At 55.7% G+C, this 10,000-nt stretch overlaps 1 protein-coding gene across 7 annotated transcripts in view; it reads right to left on the minus strand.

The window, feature by feature from the left end:
- Positions 1-10,000, minus strand: part of SBF1 (SET binding factor 1) — a 209,865-nt gene that overhangs the window by 123,638 nt on the left and 76,227 nt on the right. The gene's annotated exons all lie outside the window — the stretch shown is intronic.

Here is a 10,000-nt window from a genome sequence, read left to right on the forward strand (position 1 = left end):
TAAAATTAACCCCCTTAATCTGGATATGGCCACCTTATATTGAATATATTCCCCTTGTGCTGGCACACGCCCCCTGTGGCTGACACACATGGCCCCCCCTGTGGCTGACACACACGCCCCCCCCCCCCTGTGGCTGCTACAGACGCCCCCCCCCCAGTGGCTGCTACACACGGGGCCCCCACCCCCTGTGGCTGCTACACACGGGGGCCCCCCCCCCCTGTGGCTGCTACACACGGGGCCCCCCCCCTGTGGCTGCTACACACGGCCCCCCCCCTGTGGCTGCTACACACGGCCCCCCTCCTGTGGCTGCTACACACGGCCCCCCCTCCTGTGGCTGCTACACACGGCCCCCCCCTGTGGCTGCTGCACACGGCCCCCCCCTGTGGCTGCTGCACACGGCCCCCCCCCTGTGGCTGCTACACACGGCCCCCCCCCTGTGGCTGCTACACACGCCCCCCCCCTGTGGCTGCTACACACGGCCCCCCCCCCTGTGGCTGCTACACACGGCCCCCCCCCGCCTGTGGCTGCTACACCCCTGTGGCTGCTACACACGCCCCCCCCCCCCCCCTGTGGCTGCTACACACGGCCCCCCCCCCCCCCCCCCCTGTGGCTGCTACACACGCCCCCCCCCTGTGGCTGCTACACACGCCCCCCCCCCCTGTGGCTGCTACACACGCCCCCCCCCCCTGTGGCTGCTACACACGCCCCCCCCCCCTGTGGCTGCTACACACGCCCCCCCCCCCTGTGGCTGCTACACACGCCCCCCCCCCCCCCCTGTGGCTGCTACACACGCCCCCCCCCCCCCTGTGGCTGCTACACACGCCCCCCCCCCCCTGTGGCTGCTACACACGGCCCCCCCCCCCCTGTGGCTGCTACACACGGCCCCCCCCCCCCCTGTGGCTGCTACACACGGCCCCCCCCCCCTGTGGCTGCTACACACGCCCCCCCCCCTGTGGCTGCTACACACGCCCCCCCCCCCTGTGGCTGCTACACACGCGCCCCCCCCCTGTGGCTGCTACACACGCCCCCCCCCCCCTGTGGCTGCTACACACGCCCCCCCCCCTGTGGCTGCTACACACGCCCCCCCCCCCCTGTGGCTGCTACACACGCCCCCCCCCCCCCTGTGGCTGCTACACACGCCCCCCCCCCCTGTGGCTGCTACACACCCCCCCCCCCCCTGTGGCTGCTACACACCCCCCCCCCCCTGTGGCTGCTACACACGCCCCCCCCCCCTGTGGCTGCTACACACGGGCCCCCCCCCCTGTGGCTGCTACACACGGCCCCCCCCCCCCTGTGGCTGCTACACACGGCCCCCCCCCCCCTGTGGCTGCTACACACGGCCCCCCCCCCCTGTGGCTGCTACACACGGCCCCCCCCCCCTGTGGCTGCTACACACGGCCCCCCCTCCTGTGGCTGCTACACACGGCCCCCCCCCTGTGGCTGCTACACACGGCCCCCCCCCTGTGGCTGCTACACACGGCCCCCCCCCTGTGGCTGCTACACACGGCCCCCCCCCCTGTGGCTGCTACACACGGCCCCCCCCCCTGTGGCTGCTACACACGGCCCCCCCCTGTGGCTGCTACACACGGCCCCCCCCTGTGGCTGCTACACACGGTCCCCCCCCTGTGGCTGCTACACACGGCCCCCCCTGTGGCTGCTACACACGGCCCCCCCTGTGGCTGCTACACACGGCCCCCCCTGTGGCTGCTACACACGGCCCCCCCTGTGGCTGCCACACAAGGCCCCCCTGTGGCTGCCACACAAGGCCCCCCTGTGGCTGCCACACATCACCCTGTGTTAGATATCGCCCCCAGGCTGCTGCTTTTAGTAAAATAAACTCTTTCCTTACCTTCTCCAGCACTGTGCTCCCCTCATGTCCCCCTCCTCAGGGTTGAGCTCCGGCCTCCTGCCTGCATTTCCTGGTTCACGGTCCGGTCATGTGATCGGCACAGCAGAGTGAAATCTCTGCGTGCCCGATCACAGCACCAGGAGGGAGACACGCTGGAGGGGGTAAGTAAGAAGGGAATTTTGTTTACTTACCGTAAATTCCTTTTCTTCTAGCTCCAATTGGGAGACCCAGACAATTGGGTGTATAGCTACTGCCTCCGGAGGCCACACAAAGCATTACACTTAAAAGTGTAAGGCCCCTCCCCTTCTGCCTATACACCCCCCGTGGGATCACGGGTTCCTCAGTTTTAGTGCCAAAGCAAGAAGGAGGAAAGCCAATAACTGGTTTAAAAACAAATTCAATCCGAAGGAACATCGGAGAACCGAAACCATTCAACATGAACAACATGTGTACCCGAAAAAACAAAAATCCCTAAGCAAACAGGGCGGGTGCTGGGTCTCCCAATTGGAGCTAGAAGAAAAGGAATTTACGGTAAGTAAACAAAATTCCCTTCTTCTTTGTCGCTCCATTGGGAGACCCAGACAATTGGGACGTCCAAAAGCAGTCCCTGGGTGGGTATAATAACCCCTCGTGATAGGACCGTAAAAAACAGCCCTACCCTACAGGTGGGCCGTCGCCGCCTGAAGGACTTGTCTACCTAGGCTGGCGTCCGCCGAAGCGTAGGTATGCACTTGATAGTGTTTGGTAAAAGTGTGCAGACTCGACCAGGTAGCCGCCTGGCACACCTGCTGAGCCGTAGCCTGGTGTCGTAATGCCCAGGACGCACCCACGGCTCTGGTAGAATGGGCCTTCAGCCCTGAGGGAACCGGAAGCCCAGCAGAACGGTAGGCTTCAAGAATTGGTTCCTTGATCCACCGAGCCAGGGTGGATTTGGAAGCTTGCGACCCTTTGCGCTGACCAGCGACAAGGACAAAGAGTGCATCCGAGCGGCGCAGGGGCGCCGTGCGGGAAATGTAGATCCTGAGCGCTCTCACGAGATCCAACAAATGCAAATCCTTTTCACATTGATGAACTGGATGAGGGCACAAGGAAGGCAAGGAGATATCCTGATTAAGATGAAACGGGGATACCACCTTAGGGAGAAACTCCGGAATAGGGCGCAAAACCACCTTGTCCTGGTGAATCACCAGGAAGGGAGATTTGCATGACAGCGCTGCTAGCTCGGACACTCTCCGGAGAGACGTGACCGCTACTAGAAAGGCCACTTTCTGTGAAAGGCGAGAAAGGGAAACATCCCTCATAGGCTCGAAAGGCGGCTTCTGAAGAACAATTAGAACCCTGTTCAGATCCCAGGGCTCTAACGGCCGCTTGTAAGGAGGGACGATATGACAGACCCCTTGCAGGAACGTGCGTACCTGAGGAAGTCGTGCTAGGCGCTTCTGAAAAAATACAGATAGCGCTGAGACTTGCCCCTTGAGGGAGCTGAGCGACAAACCTTTTTCCAACCCGGATTGCAGGAAGGAAAGAAAAGTAGGCAATCTAAATGGCCAGGGAGAGACTCCCTGAGCAGAGCACCAAGACAAGAATATTTTCCACGTCCTGTGGTATATCTTGGCGGAGGTAGGTTTTCTGGCCTGTCTCATGGTGGCAATGACCTCTTGAGACAATCCTGAACCCGCTAGGATCCAGGACTCAATGGCCACACAGTCAGGTTCAGGGCCGCAGAATTCTGATGGAAAAACGGCCCTTGAGACAGCAAGTCTGGTCGGTCTGGTAGTGCCCACGGTTGGCCTACCGCGAGGTGCCACAGATCCGGGTACCACGACCTCCTTGGCCAGTCTGGAGCGACGAGGATGGCGCGGCGGCAGTCGGACCTGATCTTGCGCAGCACTCTGGGCAACAGAGCCAGAGGTGGAAACATAAGGAAGCCGGAACTGCGACCAATCTTGAACTAAGTCGTCTGCCGCCAGAGCTCGGTGATCGTGAGACCGTGCCATGAAAACTGGGACCTTGTTGTTGTGCCGAGACGCCATTAGGTCGACGTCCGGCATCCCCCAGCGGCGACAGATCTCTTGAAACACGTCCGGGTGAAGAGACCATTCCCCTGCGTCCATACCCTGGCGACTGAGGAAGTCTGCTTCCCAGTTGTCCACGCCTGGGATGTGAACTGCGGATATGGTGGAAGCCGTGTCTTCACCCACGTCAGAATCCGCCGGACTTCCTGGAAGGCTTGCCGACTGCGAGTTCCTCCTTGGTGGTTGATGTATGCCACCGCTGTGGAGTTGTCCGACTGAATACGGATCTGCTTGCCTTCCAGCCACTGCTGGAAGGCTTGTAGGGCAAGATACACTGCTCTGATCTCCAGAACCGTTGATCTGAAGAGTGGACTCTTGCTGAGTCCACGTACCTTGAGCCCTGTGGTGGAGAAAGACTGCTCCCCACCCTGACAGACTCGCATCTGTCGTCACTACCGCCCAGGATGGGGGTAGGAAGGATTTCCCTTTCGACAATGAGGTGGGAAGCAGCCACCATCGAAGAGAATCCTTGGCCGCCTGAGAGAGAGAGACGTTGCTGTCGAGGGACTTCGACCTCCCGTCCCCTTGGCGGAGAATGTCCCATTGTAGTGGACGCAGATGAAACTGCGCGAAAGGGACTGCCTCTATTGCTGCCACCATCTTCCCTAGGAAGTGCATGAGGCGTCTCAAGGGGTGTGACTGACCTTGAAGGAGAGATTGCACCCCTGTCTGCAATGAACGCTGTTTGACAAGCGGAAGCTTCACTATCGCTGAGAGAGTATGAAACTCCATGCCAAGATATGTTATCGACTGGGTCGGGGTTAGATTCGACTTGGAAAAGTTGATGATCCACCCGAACCCTGGAGGGTCTCCAGCGCCACGTTCAGGCTGTGTTGGCATGCCTCTTGAGAAGGCGCCTTGACCAGCAGATCGTCTAAGTAAGGGATCACGGAGTGTCCCTGAGAGTGTAGGACTGCAACTACAGCTGCCATGACTTTGGTGAAGACCCGTGGGGCTGTCGCCAGACCAAAAGGCAGGGCTACGAACTGAAGGTGTTCGTCTCCTATAACGAAGCGTAGAAAACGCTGATGCTCTGGAGCAATCGGTACGTGGAGATAAGCATCCTTGATGTCTATCGATGCTAGGAAATCTCCTTGAGACATTGCGGCGATGACGGATCGGAGGGATTCCATCCGGAACCGTCTGGTTCACACGTGGTTGTTGAGAAGTTTTAGGTCCAGAACGGGACGGAAAGACCCGTCCTTTTTTGGTACCACAAACAAATTGGAGTAAAAACCGTGACCTTGCTCTTGAAGAGGAACAGGGATCACCACTCCTTCCGCCTTTAGAGTGCACACCGCCTGCAGGAGAGCATCGGCTCGGTCGGGAGGCGGAGACGTTCTGAAGAATCGAGTTGGAGGACGAGAACTGAACTCTATCCTGTACCCGTGAGACAGAATGTCTCGCACCCAACGGTCTTGGACCTGTGGCAGCCAAATGTCGCCAAAGCGGGAGAGCCTGCCACCGACCGAGGATGCGGAGGGAGGAGGCCGGAAGTCATGAGGAAGCCGCCTTGGTAGCGGGTCTTCCGGCTGTCTTTTTTGGGGCGTGACTGAGCCCGCCAAGAATCTGAACTCCTCTGATCCTTTTGAGTCCTTTTGGACGAGGAGAATTGGGACCTGCCCGAACCTCGAAAGGACCGAAACCCCGACTGTCCCCTCCTCTGTTGGGGTTTGTTTTGTCTGGGCTGAGGTAAGGATGAATCCTTACCCTTGGACTGTTTAATGATTTCATCCAAGCGCTCACCAAACAGCCGGTCACCAGAAAATGGCAAACTGGTTAAACATTTTTTGGAAGCAGAATCTGCTTTTCATTCCCTTAACCACAAGGCTCTGCGTAAAACCACGGAGTTGGCAGATGCCACTGCCGTACGGCTCGTAGAGTCCAGGACAGCATTAATCGTGTAAGACGCAAATGCAGACATTTGAGAGGTTAAGGATGCCACCTGCGGAACAGATGTACGTGTGACCGTGTCAATCTGTGCAAGACCAGCTGAAATAGCTTGGAGTGCCCATACGGCTGCGAATGCAGGAGCAAACGACGCGCCGATAGCTTCATAGATGGATTTCAACCAGAGCTCCATCTGTCTGTCAGTGGCATCTTTAAGTGCAGCCCCCATCCTCCACTGCAACTATGGATCTAGCCGCAAGCCTGGAGATAGGGGGATCCACCTTGGGACACTGGGTCCAGCTCTTGACCACGTCAGGAGGAAAGGGATAACGTGTATCCTTAAGCCGTTTGGAGAAACGCTTATCTGGATAAGCGTGGTGTTTCTGGACTGACTCTCTAAAGACAGAATGGTCCAGAAAAGTACTTAATTTACGCTTGGGATATCTGAAATGGAATTTCTCCTGCTGTGAAGCTGACTCCTCCACTTGAGGAGCTGGGGGAGAAATATCCAACATTTTATTGATGGACGCGATAAGATCATTCACTATGGCGTCACCATCAGGAGTATCTAGATTGAGAGCGGTCTCAGGATCAGAATCCTGATCAGCTACCTCCGGCTCATCACACAGAGAATCCTCCTGCTGAGAGCCTGACCAGTGAGATGATGTAGAGGGCCGCTCATAGCGAGCTCTCTTAGGCTGTCTGGGACTGTCGTCCGTGTCAGAGCCATCACCCTGGGATGCGTGGGACACCCCCGGAGCCCGGAGCTGTTCCAACTGAGGGGGGCCAGGGAGCAATGAATCAACAGTGCCCATGGTCTGAGTTACTGGTCTAGACTGCAAAGTTTCTAGAATCTGAGACATAGTCACAGATAATCTATCCGCAAAAATTGCAAACTCTGTCCCCGTCACCTGGACAGTATTCACAGGTGGATCTCTCTGGGACACCTCCAGCAGAGGCCCTGGCCGAGCAGGGAGCACAGGGACCGAACACTGCACACAATGGGGGTCAGTGGAACCTGCCGGTAGAACAGCCTCACAAGCGGTGCAAGCAGCATAAAAAGCCTGTGCCTTGGCACCCCTGTTTTTTGCGGACGACATGCTGTATTCTCCACAGAGCAATCCAGGAGGGTATATAGCCAAGAATCACCAGCGACCGTTTAGTGCAATATATAGCATGCAAGCATAAAAATACAAATGAACACTTTCACTAGTGGGGTCAGCACCGGAGGGTGCCGCTTACCGCCCGCTAAAAGCGGGTGTGTAGTCGCCAGAATCCCGTGCCTGGGTCTCCCAGAACTTGTCTCCCCTTTCCAGCTCAGCCTGCACACAGGAATGGCTGCCGGCGTTCTGTGAAGAGGGGCGGACCGTGGGCGTGCCTCAGACAAAGTGCGGGAAACTGGCTTCCCACTGTGCTCAATGTGAGGGCTGGAGTATGTAAAGCAGATTCCAGCCCTCGGCGCTGACTTTCTGTATAGCGTCCCGCCCTTCCCCTGACTGGCAGGCCTGGGGGCGGGAACGAAACGGAACTAGGCCGCAAAAGCCGGGGACTCTAGTAAAAAGCGCGGCCGACAAATATGCACGGCCAGCGCGGAAGTCCCCGGCACACCACAAGTCCCAGCCGCGTCGCAGTAAAAACTGTCAGCAGGGACCGGCGCGGCAGCTCCCCACACACTAACTCCCTTAGCAAGCTGTGGAAGTGTGGCACAAGCGCAGCCGCGCTATTGTCCCCGGCGCACTAACACACCCAGCAGTGCTGCAGTGTGTGCGCGGTCTGTACGGGGACACAGAGTACCTTGGCGTAGCAGGGCCCTGTCCCTGACGATACTCCGCTCCATATCCAGCAGATTCCCCAGGGGCTGTGGACGGAGCACGGTCTCTGTGCCTGGAGACCGGTAAATCCCACTTCACCCAGAGCCCTAATGGGGGATGGGGAAGGATGCAGCATGTGGGCTCCAGCCTCTGTACCCGCAATGGGTACCTCAACCTTAACAAACACCGCCGACACAAAGTGGGGTGAGAAGGGAGCATGCTGGGGGCCCAAGTATGGGCTCTCTTTTCTTCCATCCGACATAGTCAGCAGCTGCTGCTGACTAAAACAGTGGAGCTATGCGTGGATGTCTGACCTCCTTCGCACAAAGCTTGAAAACTGAGGAACCCGTGATCCCACAAGGGGTGTATAGGCAGAAGGGGAGGGGCCTTACACTTTTAAGTGTAATGCTTTGTGTGGCCTCCGGAGGCAGTAGCTATACACCCAATTGTCTGGGTCTCCCAATGGAGCGACAAAGAAAGAGTTTTTTATTTTACTATGGGCAGCAGCACGGGGGCCATAGCTAACACAGGGGGGGATCATGTGCGATCACAGGGGGGCAGGCAGATATAATATGCCCCGCTGCCCCAGCCCCTCAGCGTGATGCAGTGTCAGCACCACACTGCTGGACAGCGGCTGTGCATATTATATGAGCGGGAGCAGGAGATCAAACGCTACCGCTCGCAGCTGTCACCTGCCCCCAGCACCGCTCCAGAGCGGACCCTGCAGTATATATATATGGACACCTCCCCCCCGTATATTCGGTTTATAAGACGCACCCCCTACTTTCCCCCAAAATTTGGAGGAACAAAAGTGCGTCTTATAAAGCGAAAAATATGGTAACTTGATTTTGTCAATTCATTCAGACACTTTCTTTATTCTTTAATTTCAAGTGTGGCAGAGGAAAAGATACAGTTAGGTCCAGAAATATTTGGACAGTGACACAAGTTTTGTTATTTTAATTGTTTACAAAAACATGTTCAGAAATACAATTATATATATAATATGGGCTGAAAGTGCACACTCCCAGCTGCAATATGAGAGTTTTCACATCCAAATCGGAGAAAGGGTTTAGGAATCATAGCTCTGTAATGCATAGCCTCCTCTTTTTCAAGGGACCAAAAGTAATTGGACAAGGGACTCTAAGGGCTGCAATTAACTCTAGAGGCGTCTCCCTCGTTAACCTGTAATCAATGAAGTAGTTAAAAGGTCTGGGGTTGATTACAGGTGTGTGGTTTTGCATTTGGAAGCTGTTGCTGTGACCAGACAACTTGCGGTCTAAGGAACTCTCAATTGAGGTGAAGCAGAACATCCTGAGGCTGAAAAAAAAGAAAAAATCCATCAGAGAGATAGCAGACATGCTTGGAGTAGCAAAATCAACAGTCGGGTACATTCTGAGAAAAAAGGAATTGACTGGTGAGCTTGGGAACTCAAAAAGGCCTGGGCGTCCACGGATGACAACAGTGGTGGATGATCGCCGCATACTTTCTTTGGTGAAGAAGAACCTGTTCACAACATCAACTGAAGTCCAGAACACTCTCAGTGAAGTAGGTGTATCTGTCTCTAAGTCAACAGTAAAGAGAAGACTCCATGAAAGTAAATACAAAAGGGTTCATATCTAGATGCAAACCATTCATCAATTCCAAAAATAGACAGGCCAGAGTTAAATTTGCTGAAAAACACCTCATGAAGCCAGCTCAGTTCTGGAAAAGTATTCTATGGACAGATGAGACCAAGATCAACCTGTACCAGAATGATGGGAAGAAAAAAGTTTGGAGAAGAAAGGGAACGGCACATGATCCAAGGCACACCCCATCCTCTGTAAAACATGGTGGAGGCAACGTGATGGCATGGGCATGCATGGCTTTCAATGGCACTGGGTCACTTGTGTTTATTGATGACATAACAGCAGACAAGAGTAGCCGGATGAATTCTGAAGTGTACCGGGATATACTTTCAGCCCAGATTCAGCCAAATGCCGCAAAGTTGATCGGACGGCGCTTCATAGTACAGATGGACAATGACCCCAAGCATACAGCCAAAGCTACCCAGGAGTTCATGAGTGCTAAAAAGTGGAACATTCTGCAATGGCCAAGTCAATCACCAGATCTTAACCCAATTGAGCATGCATTTCACTTGCTCAAATCCAGACTTAAGACGGAAAGACCCACAAACAAGCAAGACCTGAAGGCTGCGGCTGTAAAGGCCTGGCAAAGCATTAAGAAGGAGGAAACCCAGCGTTTGGTGATGTCCATGGGTTCCAGACTTAAGGCAGTGATTGCCTCCAAAGGATTCGCAACAAAATATTGAAAATAAAAATATTTTGTTTGGGTTTGGTTTATTTGTCCAATTACTTTTGACCTCCTAAAACGTGGAG

This window comes from Anomaloglossus baeobatrachus, chromosome 4 (genome assembly GCF_048569485.1).
Source record: "Anomaloglossus baeobatrachus isolate aAnoBae1 chromosome 4, aAnoBae1.hap1, whole genome shotgun sequence".
NCBI classification, from domain to species: Eukaryota; Metazoa; Chordata; class Amphibia; order Anura; family Aromobatidae; genus Anomaloglossus; species Anomaloglossus baeobatrachus.